Source organism: Perna viridis, chromosome 13 (genome assembly GCF_037379345.1).
Source record: "Perna viridis isolate PV_CMFRI_1.1 ecotype Kerala chromosome 13, ASM3737934v1, whole genome shotgun sequence".
In the NCBI taxonomy this organism is placed as follows: Eukaryota; Metazoa; Mollusca; class Bivalvia; order Mytilida; family Mytilidae; genus Perna; species Perna viridis.
The window spans coordinates 5,860,651-5,884,999 of record NC_142457.1 but is presented as its reverse complement, the minus strand read 5'-3'; the positions used below and the strand labels follow the sequence as shown (position 1 = coordinate 5,884,999).

The window sequence follows — 24,349 nt, the reverse complement described above, 5'->3', positions numbered from 1 at the left end:
ACTCCCCTTAGAAGGATCTTTGTAGACCTACATGTAAGTAACGTTCACTATTGATGTATTTGAAACACATTTCTGCCTGTTAGCCACAAAAATAAGTACAGCGTTAGCTCGGGATGAAAGAAATAGTGAAGGTCGTGAAATTTAGTAAAGACTGAGCTCTCCAACGAAAACAAAAACAGATTCAAATGATTCAGTTCCAATTTGAATGACCACACCCTCCCCATATTTGAGTGTATCGTATATATGAAAGTAATTGACCATTTTTGTGTATGTTTATCATGAAAAGACTATAGAATTTATTTCTGAAGTGCTTGTGAGTTATAACTATTCAAATAGGATTAGGGTTTTTGTGAGAAAAGGGTATGCTTGAAATTTATAGGATTGAAGACTTTAGTCCTTCCATTTTTCACTTAATAAAAGTTCAGGCTTTACAAATTTACATAACTATACTGTAATCGCATATCAAGTTACAAAAATACTATTACAATTTGAACTAAAGCTAAAAATTTCATTTGAAATGGGAGACTGGTGAAGAAAAATTGGAAATTAAGATGTATACTTATCATTTTTTTGTTAAGTTATTTTTTGGCACACAAAGTGAATTAGTCATAACAATTCCTTTCCTGAACTATATATAGTGTTGGTTGTGATGATACATTTTAAATCGATTTCTGATCATGAGTACACATGAAAACGAGACAAATGGATTTCTGTCCTTTACTACTTCTTCTGAATTGTTGGATATTCCAGTGCATTTTATCGGAGAAAGGTCCACTGAAAACGTTGACATTTGTTAGGACACTTCACCCTAATCTAATCTTAAGCATTTGAAACTGAATAAATACAAAATATTCTAGAAAAAAATAATAACTAAAATAATTCTACATGTATGTTTAAAGCAACATTTCTTTTACATTTTTCAGTTTAATAAAGATTTATTTTTGTAATATAGGTCTACCCATGTTATACATAACATTTTGCTTGCAATTTTGAGTATAAAAACAGTAACTCAAAGGGTTTCACAAGAAGAAAACAAATTAAATGCATGGATAACATATAATTTTAGATATGTCACATTAAAACTCAATGGAAATCCTCGTGTCAAAAGAAAATGTTTTGTCATTATACGCTTATAGTGTATTTTGTGCTTTATGATCATTGTTAGAAAAAATTAAACACATTTAGAGGCATAACAAAGAATCTAAACCATTTGACTGCAAAATTTAAAAAATCTGAAAATGGCCTATTTTCAGGTTTTTGTGGTCACAAGTATTTTTTTAACGAAAAAAATATGTTTGGTGTCTACTATGCAATTTTTAAGGGGTGGATTAGAATTTTTATACTTTTTTTCAAAAGGTTAGGAACTTTTTTATATCCTAAGAGTAAAGAAGAATATATCACCTTTCCTTTGATGCCTTCTTGTGCGACTTGGATGGAAGCATAATGTGTCAAATACGAATACTTAGAAATGACCATGCGACCAACTTTCAGAAACTGGTTTCCATGATATCGCTGCGCGTATCTTTTTGGCAAACAGGCGGATTTATGTTTCTAATGTACATATCTGTCAACCTATATAGGTCTGCAAAATTCCTAGAAGAGGGTTTCTGATCCATGGACTATTATATCGGGCTCGTGTAATCTTTCTGTTTTAAGTTTTCAAAACTGCAGTTATCGTTCAATAGCGTAATTTGTTAATGTGATAATTCAATGGAAAACTTACAGTTCCACATCATTATACACCCCGCAAACGAAGATATGGGGGTTATATAGGTTTCACCGTGTTTGTCTGTTCGTCCGTCCGTCTGTCTGTCCGAACTATTTTCATAGCATCTTGCAGTATTGTTATGAAACTTTGTAGAATGTAATATAACCACACGGAGATGTGCATACTGTCAGGAAATTATGTTTGGACACAAATTGTAGAAGTGACGGCTGCTAAACTTAGATGTTTTTCAGCAATACTTGGTCTGACGCCTTGTCCACAACGCCTCCTCAACGACTTGCCGGACTGTAATGAAACTCTCGGGAGTGCTACATTACCATATTGGGAGGTACAAATTATCAGAGATTTATGTTTTGGCAAAGATTATAGAAGTGACGTCTGTTTGAACTTATGCGTTTTTCAGCAAAACTTGATATCGATCATGCGTCATCCGCAACTCCTTTCTAACGACATGCAGGACTGTAATGAAACTTAATGGAGTGTTAGATGTGCATATTGTAGGGAGTTTATGTTTGGGCAAAAATTGTAGAAATGAAGGCTGTTGCACTTAGGCATCTTTCAGCAAAACTTCGTCTCGAATGTTGTCCTCAATCATCCTCAACTTGCAAGATTGTTGTGAAACTTACCAAAAGTGTTAAATCACTATATATGTGCATATTGTCAGGAATTTATGTTTAAAGTAAATTTTCTGTTATATTCTGTCATTATGTTGTCAACAAAAAATAGTACTGATTGTGGTTTTAGGAATGATAGCATAATTGTATGTAAATAAAAATTAGTTTATCCCCCATAAAAATTGTGTCTAATATGAATCGTGTTCCAACATTGGTCTTCAAATGCACAGGGTTCAACAGTCTGCGGGAGTGAGTGGATGTATCAGTTCCATTAGGGGCAATGTCTAGTTTATTTTGAGGCCGTTGCTTATCTGGTATGGGTTTTACCCATCATTAAAGACTGTGTGATGACCTGTAGAAGTTAAATTTTCGTTGTTTGGCATTTGATAGATGACTCATCTCATTGACAATCATACATCATCTCCTATCTTTATATTAAAACTAATTTGATGAACTCTAAAATGTTCAGAAAAAACACAGAAATAGAAGTAAACGGATGGAGACCATGATAAGAACGAGGGACAGAACATTTATAACCAGAGACAAAGACCAAGAAAACAAATAAAATACCGTCACACCTCGCTTCAGATGCAGTTGAATGTATAAATTTCTCCCTTTGCAGTCCCCCGACAGTATCTATATTCCTTCACGCACATCTACATATGACGCCTAAACATTCCTATAAAGTTTTATCGAAGTCCCTTGAGCGCTTAAGGAGGAGTTGCGTTCACAAAGTTTTAACGTGTAACACCCTTAAGTTGGAATATCTCCCTTTTTGAGCCCCCGACAGTAACTTTATTCCTTTATGCAAGAATGGCACGAAAAGTCCACGTAACTTTGGCAGACTATTGCATAACACATGAGTTGTAATATAAAAAAAATCCATACGGAGGGACTGAGGGAATTTTTAGAGTATCCACAAATATAAATAAAATGGTTTTTTTTTTTCTTACTTAACCTCGAATCTCACTTTTTGCCAAGTTTAAGTGCTTGATAAAGAAATATTTCGTTATCTGTTTTGACGTATCATTTATTGAGAAAAGGGGTTTTTTTGTTCAAAGTAAAAATAGCTTTGTAAATATTTATGTATGAAAGTGTGTTTTTTTCTCTGTGGAACCACCCAAGATAAGGTCTATTAATTTATCTGATACAAGACTCTAGCACGAACTATATCTTCACTTGTTCATCTGACATCCAAGCAACAGGCTACATGCGCTTGGGCAACTATGCACATGAAAACCAATTTTATATGGTTTTTCAAGTCATGAATTGTGCAAAAATATTATATGATAGTTCGTGTGAAATTCATGCAAATCAAATTTATTTACAACCACGTAATCCGTTTCATATATGCTAACAGAAAGTATCCTTGGGGTCTAGAAATAAATTAAAAGGGGATGGGTTCTATCCAGAAATATATGAGAAAATAACACCCAGGTTATCATTTGTTCATTTTTTTCTCAGATCTTGTATAAAGTTTATAGTTTACAGTTTATGTAAATAACCTAATCCGATTAGGAAAAAATATCTTGATTTCAAAATTTACATTGAATTTCCAATTATATACTGTATATTTAGAGCTCGTCATAATCATCACCCCACTATCGCTCGATCGTTGTACGTTCATGTCCAAATTTTCGTCGATCACGGTCCAGTCACTCATCGTTCAAAAATCATCATTGTTTACATGTATAATTTGTTTACATTCTGTCATACACATGTGATATCAATTAAATTAAGTTATTTAATTATAAAATTAAAGGTCTTTGTTTCCGTTTTAAGTGTAAAAGTGGTAACCGATAACTTTCTGATGTTTGGTAATTCTCACGAAGTTCAAGATTGACAGAGTACTTTTTGAATGAAACGAAATAAGGGTCACAAATCATTCTAAAAATTGTTAAAATTGACAATTTTAGCAGTAAATGGGTGACTGATACCTAAACATTTCGGTCAAAATTCTCCAAAACGCCACTTTTGGCAACGAATATGAGGGTGAACACTTCCAATTTAGCTACATTGTTTTATAAGTGGAAAATGTAGAAATCATTATGTTAGTTCCATATTAGTGACTGTGACACTTCTATTTAAGTAAAAATTCTAAAAATTCTGCAAAATGTATGAGTGCGAGCAGTTTTAATTTTCATAAAGGTCTAAAACTATAGACTAAAATGCTTATGTTTTTGTTCAATATAACTATCATGTGGGTGTCTGTGACACATACATTTCTGACAAAATTCTTCAAAAATGTCATATTCAAGCATATGTATGAGTGCCTACACTTTGAATATCTATGACGGTCTAAAATTAATGACCAAAATGCTAAAGTTTTCAATATAATTATCATGTGGTTGTTGCGACACATTAGTTTGAGTCAAAATTCTTTATAAATGTCATATTCTTGCAAAATGTATGAGTGCGATGACTTTTAATTTCCATGAGGGTCTTAAATTAATGATTGAAACGCTAAACTTTTCAATATAATTATCATATAGGAGCTGCGACATATTAATTGGAGTCAAAATTCAGACAGAGAAGTATTCTCAAGCTAATGACTGTCAGAATCTGTCAAGAACTCTCTTAATCCACATATCTGTTCTACTTAAAACAGTTTCTGACAGGAGGGTATCAGGACCCATGACAGATTATGACAGAGCTTGTCCAGAGTCCTGACAGATCCTGACAGGGTGTGTCGCGGGTCAGAACAGTTTCTAAAAGTTTAGAACTGTTCTATGACAGCGAATCTTGACATGATCGAAGAGAGGTTAGAAGTGATCGCAACTGTAGCTTTGACCAAGAATAGTTTTAGTTCACGCATAATGATTTAATTTCGTTTATATATTCATTGATCAAAGTTTAGTTAACATGACATGTTATTTTTTTAAAGCAAAGTTTTACATTTTTGTATTTTAATATTGATATTCTCCCATCAAAGTTCTCTTCTTCTAGAATTCTAGGCATTCTTTGGATATTGTAGTTTCAGCTGAAGCATGGACCAGATGATTGAATGGTTTCATCCTACAAGCAGTTCCAAAACTACATCAGTCAGTTCTGTCATAGCCTAGAACTTAGAACTTTATCAAAATATTTAATCTTTGTATAATATCTCAGTCGATCAGACTTCTCTGATGCCACTGCTGGTCGACCTAAGGTCACTGAGGTTATTCACCAACCCTGTAGTCAGACTTGTATGATGTCACTGCTCGTGGACCTAAGGTCACCGAGGTTATTCACCAACCCAGTAGCCAGACTTGGCTGATGCCACTGCTGTTGGACTTAAGGCCCCCAAGGGTATCCACCAACCAAGTAATCAGAATTGTTTGATGCCACTGCTGGTGGACCTAATGTTCCCGAAGGTATTCACCAAACCAGTAGTAAGACTTGTCTGGTGCCTCTGTTGGTGGACCTAATGTCACCGAGCATCAATCCAGCAGTCAGACTTGTCTGATCCCGAATCATATCAGATTTTGTTTAATTATATTTATCAAAATTTGCAGTATTACAAATTTCGAAATAAATAAAACACCGGGGCTTCATTTCTTGTATAATACACGGTAGAACCGTTGGCTTCCTATTTCGATAGTTTTTGGTTTTGAGTACTTCTTCAACTTGTACATAATTAATTTTTGGATTGATCTTCCTATACACTTGATGCTAATACTGCTGATGATAGGTTACTCCTTGAAACACGTATTCAGCATATCGAAATTTGCAACATACATGATTGTGGATACAATATACACGTGTTTTATTAAAATTTTGAATCCGACAATTCAAACACATGTGCCAAATATATATATACAAGTATACTTTTAGAATGTTTGTTTGAAATCATATAGTTTTCAGGCGCGGATCCAAGGATGGGGGTGACGGGCGTAGGCCCCCTAAATCGATAAGAAAAAAATGTTTGCATGAAATCGTAATTTTTCACCACAAGTTACACCCCATAATATATTTTCCCTTGGTTGCAAATCCTGGATCGCCCCTGGTTGTTTTATATTTGTATCGTCAAAGTCTGAATCTACCATTTAGTTATGTCTAGACATTTGACGTGGAAACTCAGCCTGGCATTTACAGTCTGGTTTTCAACACAGTCTCAAATTGAGGTTTTTCTCAAATCCTCCCTCAACTCAAATTTTGATTAATAAATTCTCCATTTAAGTACCAGTCCATATAAAATTCATATACAGCCGATGCTAAGGGGATCTATAATGAAGAAAAATAAAACAACGAAAAAACGATGCTTTTTCAGCCTACATACGCTATACTTTCACATAGCAAGTATCAAAATCTGTGGAGAAAAAGATTTATACTTTTACGCTGTAAAAATACGTCGATAAACTCTATCCTCAACGCACTCGTCGGATTCTTCTCTTGGTTCCGTTCATTAAGTGGGTTTACCCAATAAGTAGCGGACAAAATGTTCCCAGTTCAGCTACATTGTTAAAAACTTACTAAATGTCTAGACTAAAAGCCATATCGGATGAAAAAAAGGGGGGGCTAATTATTGTATCCATCAAATATTAATATCTTAATGAGTTAAACTTGTATGATATATCGGTTAATGGTAAGAAAAACAAATCGTGCTTCTTTGATGAAATTATAAAGAACCCATAAATATTTATTATTTATGGAACAGATGACTCTTTTGAATAATACCTGTGAACGACGGAGTTTCCAACGTGCTATATAAAGGTGATCGTATCTTATATTTTTTTACTATAGTTTTTCATCTTTCCCAGAAACATATTTGAGGAAGACAAGTTACAGAGGAAGATGATTATAATTGCGAATCCTAATGTAAGTCGATGCTTACATTTATAACTTTCTCATATTTCTAGAACAAAGTCGAACACTACTTAATAGAATGTTTTCTGACTTGCCTTCAGATGAGAAATTTGGGGTCACCGAACTTCTTTCTTAATGAAAAAAAGTTACGAATTCCCATATAATTTCTGTATAAAATTTTCTGCCAATTATCCCCACTTTTTTAAATAAAAGGTTGAATGTATAAATCTCTATTCCCACGATTTAAGGATTGATTTATTCGAAGACATTTTTTTTTCTTGAATTTCAAATTTTTCTAAAATTTATACGATTTTGTTCTCGAAATACCATTCAGCCAATCGAAACTACTCGGTCACTTCCATTTAACTAAAAATTACTTTTATGTAACGAGAAAGTCTGGGGTCTTTCAATTGTCCATTCAGTGTATATAATGTTAGTAACCTAAAGGGCTGGTGTGGATACCGTCCGTTCGAGACCCGACAGGATAGTAAAGGACGTTAAAAACCCCCACAGTACTAGGTGTGGATCCGAAAGCGTTTCCCCGTCTTAACTATTTGGGAGTACATCAACGTGTTGAGTTTGCCCAGCAACCAATAGTAGGACATATCCCTACTGAATTCGTCGGTCAGGTATCCTGAAGGCTAGGTTTCGCATTGAATGTTTCTAGAAAAGCTGAGGACGCTTAGTACCTTACCGCTACAGCTGGTCCATGCTCCCAGTTTTTAGTGGAGTCAAAGTTGCTCATTTACTTTTGTTACTTTTTATGTATTAATTTAGTTATTTTATGTTCTTTGTTGTGTTTGTCTGTTTTCCATGTCGGGTCTTTGTCCCTGGATTACATTCTTTTGATTTCAACTAGAATCTTGGTTCCCTTGGTTACACTTCCGCCATCTACTAACTGACATATACCAACGGAGCACCGTATGTGGTAGTCGTGCGAAATCAGTAAGAATAGTCAAGACCGTAAAAAAACCCATAGCAGATTGTCGAACGGATGAATGCGACGTGTACATGTCACGTAGTACATGTAGGCAGTTCCCAGGGTCCATGTTACTTGTTATATATGGGTGTAATATATAAAAAAAAAATGAATTTAGCATTTGTAAATGTTATCATGACATTTGCAGGGTTTCCTGTGCAAAAAAGGGGGTTCCAGGCTTCTTCCCAAGTTTTGCACGAAATGAACGAAGTTGACAAATAGAGGGAGGTCCAACACCCGGACCTTTATGGATCCACATATGCTTTGAGTTTCAAGATTTATTTCTTATATTATATAGCTACGTCGAATTCAAGTCGTAATTCGCTCCCTGCCGATTCATATACAGAATCTGGTAATATCAATTAAATTCGTCGACGCGGCATTTTATATACTTGAACGATCTCCAGAGATAAACTTGCTGAAAGTAACTAAATTCTCTGTACATTTATCAAATCTTCGAGTTCAAAACAGTTTGAAATAAGGTTAATAGGCTTCAAATATTTCTTTTCGATTGATCAAGTATTTTAATTATAATTGGCAAAATGGCAAATGAACTTAATATACAAAGTACGTTCATATCTATTCCAAGTCGAGGTAGCATCGAAACTGAAATACTAGTATTTCTCTACATGACATGATTTATGGAGCAGAAAATTGACTGATTGATTGATTGATTTTCTTTATTTCCTCCAATAATGATAAGTTACATTTTTATATAAGCAACAGTAATTTACATATGAAAGGGACACGATTAGTATACAATTAACACAAAAATAAACAACAATTTACATCAAATTAAATCATACATTATTAAAAAAAAAAAAGAGAAAAAAAAAACAAATACAAAAATATCTATGATGTGACCAAAATTGAATCTATGGTTGCTCAATACAGGTTTGAATTTGAGATGCATTTTTTAAAGGTGGTCTGCCAAGCAGTATATCAGGTGTTTCCACACATCAGATTCTAGAGTTTCTATGAAGTCAGCAGTTCCACCGAGTAGAGATACCAATATATCGTCCTCGTCTTGAAGGAAGAACGTTACGAATTGCTGAACTGACAATATGTTAACAAGAAAATAGAACATAGTGTTTCTTTCATCAAGCTGTTCACAGTTTAGAATTAAATGTTTCACTATGTCATGTTCGTAACGATTGCACATGGTACATATACCTTCTCAGTTTTTAGTGGAGTCCGATTTGCTCACTTACTTTTGTTACTTTGTATGTATGATTTTAGTTTCTTTATGTTCTTTGTTGTGTATGTCTGTTTTTTCATGTCTGGTCTTTGTCCCTGGATTACATTCTTTTGATTACCACTATAACCTTGGTTCCTTTGATTACCGCTATATCCTTGGTTCCTTTGATGACCGCTATAACCTTGGTTCCCTTGGTTACTCTTTAATAGCTCGAGATCATGACTAGCAGTTGCTGATTTAGGCGTTGGTTCACCGATGCTAGACGAAGTAATCTGTGCTCGGTTAAGGTATTTGAATGCAGTAACACCTGTCAAATTAATGTACTTTAAATACATGATGCTCAATCGTTTAAAATATTGTTTTAAGGTGTACTCGGGGTGGGGTAGAGAAAGTACAATGTTTTGCATTAAATAGTCATGCTGTAAGCCATCCGATCACAAAAAAAAAAAAAAACTTACATATTTCTCAAGCTTTTTTTCAGCTTAAAGCCCCACGAACAAATTCAAAAAGCTTACATTGTAAGAGGAAAATCGGCCGATTAAGTGGTATTATTGAAGCATCGATACTTGTAGCTCTCTAAAATATGAGTGACGTGGCGTTTCTTGGCTAACTCATTGTCTTATATAAAATTAATGTTTTAAGTCGACGTGTTCAAACCTATGATCATTTTCATTACTCTAACAAAAGTCTGCTTGGATGACATTTTCCGCGTTATTATTAAACAGACAAGAAAATTACATGAAGTGGCTTATACTAAGTCAATTTGACCCGTGAAATGTCATATTAGCAACACCTTCGCTATTTGTAGTACCCTACCATTATATACTTTGTGACAGGAGCCAGAGCCTGAAGATAAGCCTTTCTGAGAAAAAAAAACGTATTATTAACCATTCATATAATATTCAAGTGTACTGAGCTTCAGATCGAATGAAGTTCACCGAGTGCTGCGAATGAGCAACATTACACAGGAAAAATTGACAATGGATCGTGCAAGAAATACAAATGGAAATGGAATGCATTTAGTCACATACATTTCTATTTTTTGTATGAAATCTAGGATTTTTTTAATACATGTAATTAAATTGCAAAAAAAATAGCGACTAATTTCCCTTGGAAATCATAGAAAAGGAAGGCAACAAATACACTAGGCTATAACTATAACCTAAATACAAAATAGTAAGTACCTTCAGGGATCGGCAAAATGTCTTCAATAATTGTGAAAACACCTTTAATTAAGCTCTGAAAGGCCCCGGCAACAAAAAGTAATAAAAGTAACAGAACGATAACAATATTATTCTTTGAAAAAAAAAAAAAAACAACAACAACAACTAAAAGAAATATAACGACACACAGACATTTTAATGACCAACATCTCCTGGCTGTAGACATGCGCATTTCTGAGGTGGGGTTAAACTAGTTTTCTAAGGTCATAACCACCCCTTTATGTAAGCTAAAATATGGAGTAAAACAACAAACACACCATAAAATTAACTTAATAATACATCCGATTCTCCCCATAGAATCTCTCAGCATACAATTATTAAAAAAGTTTAGAATATCGAAATAGCCAAATCCTACAAGTTCTACAGTGTACAATACAAGGAATGAAACTTCGGTGATTATGCTTTAGGGGTTTAAAAGTTCTCCTTCAAAAATACATGAAGACGTGTGTCAGTGCTTTCATCTACAACCGATAACTGTATGTATATTTTGAAATATATTTCCAAAGAGCAGTTGAGAAGTCATCATTGACTCCGTGCTTCAACTCTTTGATTTTTGCTATTTTCCTTGTCAGCAGTTGAATAAATGATTTATTCAACTGCTGATAAGAAAAAAAGTGAAGACACGTATTCAACAAGTGAATTATGCAACTTCCAACTGCCTACGTTTTAGGGGCTGATTTTGACATTTTCTGAACCTACTCCTTTTCTTGATTGCTTTGCCCCGACTTGTTCCCAAGTGTTTGTTTTGTTTTGATTTACAACAATATGAACAAAAATTAAACGATTCATTTCATACTCCAACGCATACGAACTCATAAACCTGTTACTGAACACAAGAAATCCAAAGTGAAGAAATCACAGAAATTGTTTTCAATGGAACTTCCTTGGCTCTGATTGATTTAACCTTTAGATCGTTCGATGAGTCTGACACCTTTAAATCAATTAAGAAAAATGCTATCATACTGTTTACAATCGTTCATGACATTTCGAGGAAAAGTCTGCTTTTCATGTAATACATGCAGCGTAAATAACATATTTCACTCCTCCGCAAACCCTTCGCGATTCTAAGTACATTCAGGAAAAAGTAAATCCTATTACTGGTAGTATGAAATTTTTAATTAGGCTACTCGCTACTCTTCCTAAAAGGTGACCATCGAAGTTGTGCGGAGGACAAGCTTGTTTCGTTTCAACTTACTTTGAATTCATTCCTTGAACAAACTTCTCAAAAACGTGAGAATGGTTAAAATAACGAATTGACTCTATACATTATGAACATAGAACCTTACGAATAGCAAACAGATGAACATGCAGGTAGTTAAAATAAGATAAAAATGCTGGATTTCAGGATATAGATAGGTGGGAAAAATTACCGATGAGCAGACAGAGTAACGATTGGGATAGGAATACTAGTATACACAAAAATATTTTTTTCGAAAAATATTGCTCCGATGTTATCCATCTGCACGATGAGAACTGATTTTTTCAATATGTCATAGTTTTATTATCCCTGGACTTGACATTTTATGAGCAACTCGGCGGGTGTTTCTTGAAAAGCAGAGGACGCTTACCCTACCGGTGCACCTGATTCATGTTCCTAGTTTTTATTGGAGTCCTAGTTGCTCATTTACTTTTGTTACTTTGCAACACTCGGACACGTTGTTCTGACTCCGAGCTAACCAGTCGTCACTCTATCATGCTTGGCGCACGGAGTAGTTAAAAGTCTTTTGTGTGACTCGGCGTGGGATCGAACCTATGGCCTACTGGGTTCGAGGCGAGCACAGTATCCCGAGCCCATCAAGGAGTTTCAAGACTTAGTTGACTAAATCGAAAAAGAAAAAAAACAGATATACAATACAAACGTGTCTGGAAGCACGAATCTTTGCAGACCTTATTTAAACACCACCTTACGTTCATATCGTACCTTAACGCGTGTTAAATGTTTTGTAATGCACGTGCCACACATGTCAATTATGAAAAATAAATGGAGGTTGAAACAGTTAAAATGTCATACATTACAAAGCATTCAATCAATTAAATACTCATTAGCCCCAGCAACCTGTTCACAGCTCATAATATTATGACATATACTGATAAATTCTCATAAATTAAATGTACCGTTTACCAAGTTTCAAAGTTCATAGGGTTCCGTTGACTTACTTTTACAGTGTTATTGATGTTTATATATAGATACAAAAATATGTTTTCTCCGATTAAAAGTCTCATTTTTTATAACAGGAGCTGTCTGGTGTCGTGCGGCCGGCCTTGGGGCGGTTTAGTGGTTGCATGATCATCTCGAAGGTCGTGCCCTCATCACCCACAATGTGGGTCTTTAACTTGCTGAAACACTGTGTTAATTGTCGAGTTAAAGTTAGACTTTTAGTCAGATATTGAGTAAGATTTCGATTGAATTCCGAGTTTTTTTTTTCTCGAATTATTTGTTATGGGTTGAACACGTTGAATTCTAGCTTAAGTTAGATCTTTTGCTTTGCCACCTTTTTTGTGGCTATAAGACCTAAACTAGTGTTGTTTTCATGATATTTGTCAGTTAAGTTCTATATTCAAAACACATCCTGATTTTCCAGATAATTGCCCTTTTCAGTCCATTAGAGGATGTCCAACAGTCTGTAATTCAATCAGCGACCAACCTACCATTAACTATTTACCATAGACTCACATGGCGGCATTTGAAATTTTGCTAGTGGCAAATACAATATCATAAACTTCTAGGTAAGAAATTTATTTACAAGAAGAACTATCTTTACATTCATCAAAGATGGCTATCGAATTTCCGCACCCAGAATGACAAATTAATGTCCTTGAATAGATATTGGACATTTTTTTTTTAAATGTATGTATAGTAATTTCTAAAAGGGAGTAATCATTTGATTTTCATGGGGGAGCTAGCATCAAATTTTAAAATTTGAAATAAAACGCTGGACGATAATGTATGCATGGTAAAAACAATCCAGGATGAAAAATTTGGAAATATAAAAATGCAGGATCGGTTTGAAAAAAAAAATGTAGGACAGACTAGAGTATCAAATAAAAAGTCAGGTCCGAAAATATACTGAACAAAAAATCCTGGACACAAAATTTACCCCCCCTCCCAAATAGAAATCTAATGCTGGCTCTATATGAAGCCAACTATAATCATTTTTAGCGCATTTGCGTTGGCTGTCATTATGCATCAGAAACTACAGGACAAAAAGTTCTACATTTGACCAGATAATCAAAAGTTTAAAAAAAAATATGCGGATGTTGTTGAGGGAGAAACAATGCGATCAAATTTATCATGCCCATTTCAACCATGTCAACAAATACATGTAGCATTTTGTGTGGTAAAAAAATTGCAAAAATATTGTTTTCAAACTCTCCTTGATACACTACCTACATGTAGTTCTACAGACTTTATAGATATCACAGAAACGAAAAGCTTTTGCCTGCACTTAATTTTGCCTTTTTTTTTGAGATAAAATACATCCAGGAGAGGCATAAATGATGCTGTAAAACGCTATCTCCGCGGAGCTTCGGGGAGGGGGGATTCGACCCCTCTAGACCCCCTACCAGGGCCCCCAGACCCCTGCCGTAATTTTGCCTACACTTCAATATGGCCTCAGCTACGTGCCTGAGGGCATAAAGACCGTCTTGCTTTACTAGTACAGAGATCAAGGACGGTGAAAAAGACTTTTTGAAAAGCTTTTATTCGCTATTTTGGTCCAAAGATTTAAAAGTTTTTCAACATAAAGGGGGTCGGTCAATCCTTGGATCCGCTCCTGTAGATGATGCTACAAACTTTTTAACACTGGAAAACTACGAACATACAGAGGAGTCAATAAGAAAATACATGATACAGACATTTTAGTTTATTCATAAAAAACAGCTACAAAACAGTTGGTTAACATCTCCGAAAAACAAAACAAAAACAGATAGTTATATATAGCACAAGAAATTTCTTAACAATGCTACTCACTCTACTGCTTAAAAGCACATTGGTTTCTGACCATAACTAACAGGTGTGAAATTCCGCACCCATTCACATTGGCACGCATATTCTGATATTACATGTACCTCTTACAAGTACATTACTATAGATGAAAAAATATCTTCACAGTATGATTTAATGTCTACTAGTCTCGTGCCAATTCTATGTTTTTTTGCATTTTTCACGTTATATAGATGCTTTAAGTTACTATATAGATCAGTAGAAGCTTTACTCCGTGACTGAATGCTTGTATTTTTAGATATAAAGAATTTAGGATAAACCACATTTAGAATGTTCTTGTTAGTTTATACATAATCTTAGCAATTATCTGCAAGGGGCGAATGCAGAAATGTTTGTGGGATCACCATTCCTAAACCACCGATCTATACCTAATCACATGTTACTTCACTCAAAAGTGGGGTAGGATCCTTGATTGTAGTTCATCCTTACCTCATGTAGATACAATGATTTACGAATAGGCACATGTCTTGAGAAGGATGGTCCCAGAGAGGTCACATAAAAAGGGGAGGTTCCAGGGGTGGATTCAGACCGGGGCGTGGCGGGAGTGCGCCTCCCTAAAATTTGCAAAGCATGGGTTGTCAGGGGTAGATTTAGGCAGTTGTAGGTTGAAACTTTAATTTCTCGCTAATTTTGCAACAAAAGATATCTACATTGCACCCATTCCAGAAGAGTATTTAAAAAATTTAACCTAAAAAAAATTTTTCGCCTCGCTTCGCTCGCCCCCCCCCAATCTAAAATCCTGGATCCGTCCTTGGGTTCGAATGAATCATTTACTCATGTTTGCTAAAATTTAAAAAAAAAACAATGGAGGGATCCCAAGGATTTATATATATTTAACTTCTTGGGAATCCACAGGTTGTTTGAGTAAAAAAAATATAGAAAAATTGTGCATAAACAGCTTTAAGTAAACATATCCTCTTAAGAACTATTTGTGATCTGTGTATCGTACTATGGTTATGGTATAAAATACTTAAGAACAGTCAGGCGCGTAGCTGCCGTTAGGCAAAAAAGCTTTTGCCTGCACTTAATTTTGCCAATTTTTTTGGAGATAAAATACATCCAGGAGAGGCATAAATGATGCTCTAAAACGATATCTCCGCGGAGCTTCTGGGGGAGGGGGCTTTGCCCCCCTGGACCCACTGCCGTAATTTTGCCTACACTTCAATTTGGCCTCAGCTACGCGCCTGACTGTAGAATAAGTAATAAATGAAGTAAAAAATAAAGGTTTTATCATATATAGTCATATCGATAAATCATTATTATTTTCTTTTCCAGTTTGATATGCTGATTAGGAATTCAATTTATTGAAAACAACTTGTTCATATTAGAGCCGGTAGAAGAGGTTGTCGTGACGTTATTTCCGGTAGCACAGATTTACAGAAAGCATGGATATTTGTTGCTGTAGCCGGGAAGTACGATTGGCCTAATCGTGACAATTTTGAATTTTTCACTAATGACAGCGGGTGAGAAATTGATAAATTGATATAGCACATAAGTTTGAAAAATTATTTGTGCTTTTATGGGAAATAAGTTTCAAACTGAGGAATGCGCTGATTACAATAAGTGAGTAAGTGATTGTCTGTTGTCAGTGTTGAAACAGGTTGACAGGTACGATCCACGATCAAAGAGACCGACAACTTGTTGGTTATTGCATACTGACTATAAATTTGAGGTTGTGACTGCAATTTTTGTGAGTATAACGTGTGTGACATTTTTCATCATACTTTTATCCTTAATGCAGTGGTAGAACCATTTTTTGGGGGGTTGGGGGTGCTTTCCAAGGGTGGGAACCGAGAAAAAAAATTATGTTTATTTCATGCTAAATCTTGGGGAAAATTTTAATAGTATGTAAAAGGCTGTACAAGACAAGATATTTTACTCATTTTGTAGTACCGATCAGTTTATGGGCTGCTGTAAGTGTAAGTTGTAACATAAGTATTGATTAGACCTTAGTCGAGATACAGTCCTTGAACCAATCTGCACAACGATTTGAAAGATCGATGACCGCAGATTGATTGATCGCTAATGGATATATGACCAATGACTGGTGACCGATCTGATCGCAGTTTTATTATGTAAAATGACGGAATAACGGTTAAAATTTAAACAAATGTAAAATAGAAGTATAAATTGATGTTTGAATCTATTCCATTATGTGTAAAATTTTAAAAGGAAAACAATGGAAACCGTAAAATATAATGACTGCTCTGTGGTCACATAATGTGATCACTGGTTTAATGGTTCGGTTTGACAGATTGATGACTGATCAGGAATTGGTGATTGACAACCGATCACAATTTTTGTTGCACAGATTGGTTCAGGTACTGTAGTGGTCTGTGTCTATCACTGCTGTATCCACAGTCTTATAATAATAAAGTGGACAATGGGTTGTGACAGCATGTATCTTGATTGGAAATAAATATTTTTGTATAATCTACGTCTATACCTTCTTAAATTTTATTCTTTTGGTCTTTTGGTGATCCAAGTAGGGCACAGCCCTTTATACTTGAAAATTAAAATTTTGTTGATTAAATAGAAATAAAAATAGAAATCATTGGAGTGGGCCCCTTTAGGTCAGTTGAAGGACCCCCCCTTTTCCAGATCTTCTTAATCTGTCACTGATCTGCCTCCAATTTGATACATTTTATTTTTCAATTACTTTTGGTAATTAATGTAGCCCAGTTAAAAATGTGTATTGCTGGTGGTATTTAGGGTAGAATACCTGAGATCAAGGTATGTTAATATAAGCTAAGATAAGAATTAAAATGTATTTATTACATAACTCATACACCAAATGAATATCATTTGAAGATGATATAAAACTACCACTCCTGTAAAAACAATTATTTAACATTCTTGTGAAATGAAGTAATATGTGAATGAAGCAGGCCTAATACACATCATCCTAAATACTAGCTTGTATCAACTTTGTGATGAATATGTAATTATCAGATAATTAATAAAAGATTTTTTGGCTGAACACAGAGAAAGTGATCAAAATGCAGTTTCACTCACCATGAAGTAGTTTTATGCTGGCTAACGAAAATCACTGCTTTGTATATTGAGTGAGGACTTCGTAGAACTTGCATTTAATTATCTCCCTTTGAATATCCAAAGAGTTGGGCAAAGCACGCCATTGCAATCAGCCAGATAAATTTTGCTTACATTCTGTCATTTATAAGGAGATATATTGAACAGACAACTAGCAATGTAATGGACAAAAATGTCTTGTCTGCAAATTTTTCTTTTATTTTTTAGTGAAACAAAAAAAGGAAAAGTTAATTTAGATACTAATCTGACAACCAACTTTACGAGTTGACATTTATTCATATTACTTTGCATGTAGGGGAGTTTGGGCATCTACTATATATAGGCTTTCTAGATACATGTAGGGGAGTTTGGGTATCTACTATATAGGGTTTCTAGATACATGTAGGGGAGTTTGGGTATCTACTATCTATAGGGTTTCTAGATACATGTAAGGGAGTTCTGGGTATATACTATTTATAGGGTTTCTAGATACCTGTAGGGGAGTTCCGGTATCTACTATCTATAGGGTTTCCAGATACATGTAGGGGAGTTTGAGTATCCCCAAGTGAGCTTTATTCACAGTTTTTTCTAGTTTTAAATGAATTCTTACAAATTTCTGTACATTTAAGTGAGTTTTGCTTACATATTAATAGTTTATTTTTTACATCTGCTTCATTATTGTTAGGGCCTTCCAGATTTTACTTAAAGGTTTGTTAACACTTATTGAAGACCCTGCTTCATTGTTGTCGGGGCCTTCAAGATCTTACTTAATGGTTTGTTAACACTTATTGAAGACCCTGCTTCATTGTTGTTGGGGCCTTCAAGATCTTACTTAATGGTTTGTTTACACTTATTGAAGACTCTGCTTCATTGTTGTTGGGGCCTTCCAGATCTTACTTAAAGGTTTGTTAACACTTACTGAAGACCCTGCTTCATTGTTGTTGGGGCCTTCAAGATCTTACTTAATGGTTTGTTTACACTTATTGAAGTCTCTGCTTCATTGTTGTTGGGCCTTCCAGATCTTACTTAAAGATTTGTTTACACTTATTGAAGTCTCTGCTTCATTGTTGTTGGGGCCTTCCAGATCTTACTTAATGGTTTGTTTACACTTATTGAAGAATCTTTAGGTGATCTCTGAATTTACTATTTTGTATTTAGGCTTTACACTGGTGCATTTGTCATGTTTCCTCATATCTTGTTTTGCTATCAACAATTTTTATAAAGATGATATACCACATTTAAATCAATAGGAATGATTAAGTGCATGTCACTTACTTTTGAGCTGAAAAATATGTTTATTTTGTCAAATATTTCATACATAATTAAACCTGTCTAAACTAAGCCCCTTTTTACACTGACTTTTTTGTTCAGTTTAGACATGTACAGATGTTTTGCTTAGCACAGGTTTAGGGGGGGGCAGGGGGTTGGCACCCCTCTTTTTAATTGGAAAATTTGTCCTTTTATGCCTAAATTGACAAAAAATGGTGTCCTAGCACCCCCATTTTTCTGGGGAACCCTGGCTCACAGGCACTCCCCCTTTTCATAGTGTGTGGATCCACCCCTGCAATTGACTAACAGTATAAACAGGTTACTTCTGGTTTATTTGGGTTCAGTTTGTACTGGTTCCACTATACTTTTTTGCAGTTATTTCAATACATCAGTACTGAATAAAGAAGACACCCTAGGGCAATAAAATACCACATAATGAATGCAATGTTTTGAGTTTAATTCTGATTACTGGTTTTTGGTGTCAAATGGTGTCTTTTTTGTGGTTAAGTTTTTGATTAAAGAAATAACCTATGCTAGTGTTCAACAAAAGGTTTCCTTTATGTACAAATGAACTGGTTTACCTTTAGTTACCAACGTAATATGATACATATATGTTCTTTATTTACATGGCAAAAAAAATACATGTATATGCTTATTCTATTTTCCACAGTAAACCTCATCAAGCTAATTGTCTGTTCAGTGTCAGTTGAAACTTCCCCTAGATAAATGCCACATATTCTGTAAAGAATCTTAAAGTTTTCTGGAAACTTTTAAGATTTTTCACAAAATATTCAACCAAATTTTTATGGAAAAGAATTGTGCCTACCTCACGCAAGCGCCAACCGAGTCTACTCAAAATGTCTTAGCCTGTGGGACTAGGCTTCATACTGTTCATTTAAGTGTTTCAAATATTTTATTGTCCATGATGTAAATGAGTCGTGTATGTATTTTTTTTCTGTTTATTTTAAACAAATAAAAAAAAATCAGGGGTTATTCCTATTTATTTAGATCTTACTGATACCATATACACATGTAGGGCTTAGCTATAAACTTTTTAATATGTCACTGTTTTTCCTTTTATCTCAATAATATACATGTATGATATGATTTTCAGGAATTATATTTATAAAGAAAAAATTATACCTCAATGAGTGGATGGTATATTGGAATCAATATTGAGGGTCCCAGTGTGGGAAACCATTTTTTTTCCCAACTTGCCATTCTGGCTATTGGAATATTGATCTTACTAGCCAAATAGAAATTCATGTAGCCAAATTTTTTAGGGCTTTTTGTCTGTACTATCATCTGTTTTCTCCTGGATTTGACTATCTTCAGCCTTTCTTTTTCTTTCTTCAACTATCTTTTCATTTTTTTAAAAAAAATTATCAAAAACTTTTCCATTTTCGAATATTCCCTCCCATTGAAGTTTTTCATGTACTTTACAGTAACAAAATAAGTACTCCATTTCTGAACTCATATTTTTAAAAAATAAAATTATATTTCAACAGATTCATGTTTATCATTTGCTTCTTGTTCAATTTTTATTTTGACAATAAACAACTAATTTGCAAGGTAACATATAATAAATTACCAAGACAATTTCGTTTCACTACTAATACGAGATCGGGACCGTCACGTAGGTTTTGGCACATTCCGTTTACCGGAAATTAAAATAGCAGATCGTAAACAATGCTTCACAAGTCAATATCATGCCAAAATTCACTTGACATATTCAAGCTAATCATAAACTTTCCTTGGAACTCGCCAATCAAATGACGGTCGCGAAATTGACGAGTATAAGCTAATGAGATCTCGCCAAATTAAACATCTACTCGTATTTGGCGAGCTGGCGAGCGGTGGTTTCCCACACTGGGGTCCATTTTTCTCTGTAGTCTGGATCAGTAGTAGTCTTTTCCACCAGTACTCATTGCCTGTGTCAAAGGCCAAAAATTTGGACCTCATTTCCTGTGATAGATTTGTTTTTCAATGTCCCCTGCAATCGTGCTAGTGGAGTATAGAATTTGGCATTCCATCCATCCGTTTGAAATTGGTTTCCTGAGCATTAGTTTGAGCACCTTCATAACTTTCATCAGACTAAAACAGTTGAAGGCTTATGTGGTAAGGAAAGCATCTATAGACTATTGGGTTAGTAGGTTAAATGTCAAGGTCACAAGAACCAAATGAAATAATTTTTTGTCAGAAGAATTGGGTTTTGGGGAACTACTTATGAACACCTCCAAAAACTTTCATCAAATTTGCACAGTTGAAAGTTTATGAGGTAAGCCGGAGAGTATAGAATTCGCCTTTAATCCAATGCGTCCATCTGGATTAGGTTTACAGGTGTAACTTATGTTACAAATTTAAAAACTTTTCTTTTCATTACTTATATTCCATGAAATATCACTTTTGTTGTTAGTTGGGGGACCTAGAGCACTGCTCTTATGTGTATCTAATAGTCTTTTACCTTTTTAATGTGGCTGATGTTCACTAATTCATAATTCACATTTACTCTTAACAGAGCCACTTCACAACCTTGGAATCGTCTTGTCTGACATTCAGTCCATCAAAGTTTAGTTGCAATTGTCTTGACTCCCAATTTATGGCTTAGGCTTTATATACTGTAGATGGGGCCTATGCTGTAAGTGACTTTAGTTTGTGTCTAATATCAACTTCCTGTTTCATGATACTTTGCCATATGGAACGGAAAGAGGTATACCTACTAGGTGTGTAACATTGTGTTTTTCTTAAAATGACAGTCTATGGTTAAAAGTCTTTAACTTCAGTAGATATGTAAGATCATGCTGGGAAGATAGAATGTTCTATAATGCTATGTTATTAAAGTATTAAAATATGAACAAAATTATGAAAGCTTTTAGTATTTATGATCTTAAGTTGTAAAATGTAATAAAAAATTAATTTGATATCATGTATTGTATGTAACTCTCTGATTTATTGTAACTTCTGTACCATACAAGTCTTCCTGCTTGCTTCCCCATCAATTATTCAATTTTCAGAAGGTGTTGGGGCTATCAATAAGAATTATAGACCTGTTTCAGATTCCTGAAGTGAAATTTTATGTTAAATCTGTCTATTGGAAGTTATTGAGGGTTGGATCAATATACTGCATGAATGGAACTTGTATGTTTGCTTATTTCACTGACTGGTGTTTTTAGCCTGAATGAACACATTTTTTATGGGTTTATTGTTTTCTCAGTAAATGGCAGAGTTTGACTTCACTGAAGGCATTTGATTTAATATTGAAATTCAAATACTACTTTAAGATTGTGCTTGGTATGGATTTTATTATTTCTGATAAGGAAAAGAAAACAGTATCAGAGGTTATTCCAAAATAACATGTTTTGTGGTAGTTTACATTTATGATATGGCCAAAATCATGTTATTTAATATAATTTATTAAAAAATTAGAAACAGTCCTTATAATTTGATTTTTAATGCATTAAAATCCAAATATTAAGAATTTGTTTGCTATCTAAATGTTATTTTGTTTGGGAATATTTGAGTCACAGAATGCAGACTATGTCATTGACCTCACAATACAAAAGGCGACTAAACAGTGCTCAGAAACCTAGCCATGGGCTAGGCGCTCTGCCCACAGAGCAACTGGGATGTGTACCCCAGGGTTGTTACCTGCTGGGGTTGTCAGGCTATAATACGGAAAACCTGACCGCATACCATAGTGGTGCACCATGTTGGGAAAGATGCCACATTCCTCGCACATTAAAGAACCCTGCTTTGGTATTTAATAGGAGTAGGAACCTTTGCGCTGGAGGCTAAATAGAAAATGTACATATAAATCACTTAAAAAAAATCAAGTCGATGAACAAAATATAGTATCAAAGAGAGAAAAATGTATATTCAAATGATTGCTTATAAAATTACCCATTTCATTAGAAAAGGACCACTAATCAAAAATATGAGATCAGATTCAGCTTTTCTTCAGCTGGCCCCAAGGGATGTTAAGTCAGTACTACATGTAATATAAAAATCTATAGAATCTGGGGAGATCACAAAGTTTACAGTACATATATACATGTAGTATGATTGTTACTCAAAGATAAACAGGTCAGTACTTGATGTAGAAGAACATCCTTTTAGTGTAAAGAACATGATCCTTGTTAGTCTAAATTGATGGAGTCTGTAGTTTGGAAATTAAATATGTAGATCTTTGGACGAGAGTAGTCCATATTTCCATACATTCCCAGGTCTTCCTAGTTCTATGCCCTTAAATCTGCTGAAGTTAGAATCATCTTAAATTACTTTCAAAATATAAAGGCTGTTTCACCTGATGAAAGTTTCTAAATTTGTTAAATAAAATATTAAATGGCTCAAAAATAATCCCATGTACATGTAAGAAAAAACTATTTCCTTGTAGGTAGTACAAGGGTAAAATGTGTTTCTGTTCAAATTACACCGATCAAGTATTACTCAGGTAAGAATCATGCAAAATGTGATTCATGGTTGAAAAGCCTTCATTTTTTAAAAATTTTTTTGATATTTTGTTTAAAATGTTATAGTTAACAGAAAGTAACATGTGGTTTTTCATATAACCTGTGCTCTTGGGAGATAAAAATTATATGGAATGTACTGTAGGATTTAGAATTAAGGGAGATAAGTCTGTAAATGGCACTAAAATACAATAGAAACTATTGGATTTTTAATGTGGATTATTCTTCTTCGAGCAGATTGTAATGAACAATAATAAATTTCATCATATAGACCAATAAAACAACATAATAACAGAAGTAAAAATGTGTAGCCTTTTTTTATGTGTATCACATTTTACAGAATTTGCATGATTCTTACAGAGACTGGTACTTTAATGTTTATGTCTTTTCCTTGACATCCTCTACATAGTAAATGTACATCATTTTAACTAAAAATTTGAGTTCTAGTGTAGTTATTTTAAATTTCACAATAAAAAAAATGATGCATATCTTTCCAATATCACTGCTGCAGGAAAGAGGCGATTTAAGAAACCAATTTTGATTTTCGGTGAAGAAAAAGGATCCCTACATAACTACATAACATTCTACTATACTTATCATCATTAAAATCATGTCAAGAAATATGGACAATAAAACACATACATCAAGATCATTAATAGATATCGATGCTAGAAATATTAAGCAAAATTATCACCAACGATAGAAGAATTCATAAAAAAATGTTAGAAGTATTAAAGTGTTTACCATCTAAGATAGAGAAGTTCAATGTATGACATGAATTATTGAGACATGTATATAAAGATTGGGCTAGAACATGTATATCAAAAGGAACAACCTTCAAGCAGGAGTGTTCTGTGATAAAGGTGCCAAATGTTCCTGTTCTGATGTTCTGAAGTTTTTTTATGCCTGGGTATTTTGATATGATAAGAATAGCCATGGGAATCATTAACCCTTTTGATACCAAACTATATCCCTGTGATAAATGGAGATCTTTAGTGTACCTGGGCAGGAAGAGTTGTTTTTCGTATCATATTCTTATCAGATTTCAGCACTCAG

The 24,349-nt window shown here is 34.3% G+C and overlaps 1 protein-coding gene across 1 annotated transcript in view; it reads left to right on the top strand.

The window, feature by feature from the left end:
* Nucleotides 1-15,887: 15,887 nt before the first annotated feature.
* Nucleotides 15,888-24,349, top strand: part of LOC148599364 (epidermal growth factor receptor-like) — a gene marked incomplete in the record, with an annotated part of 178,995 nt that continues 170,533 nt past the window's right edge. The window contains 1 exon segment of the mRNA XM_088557629.1: nt 15,888-15,991.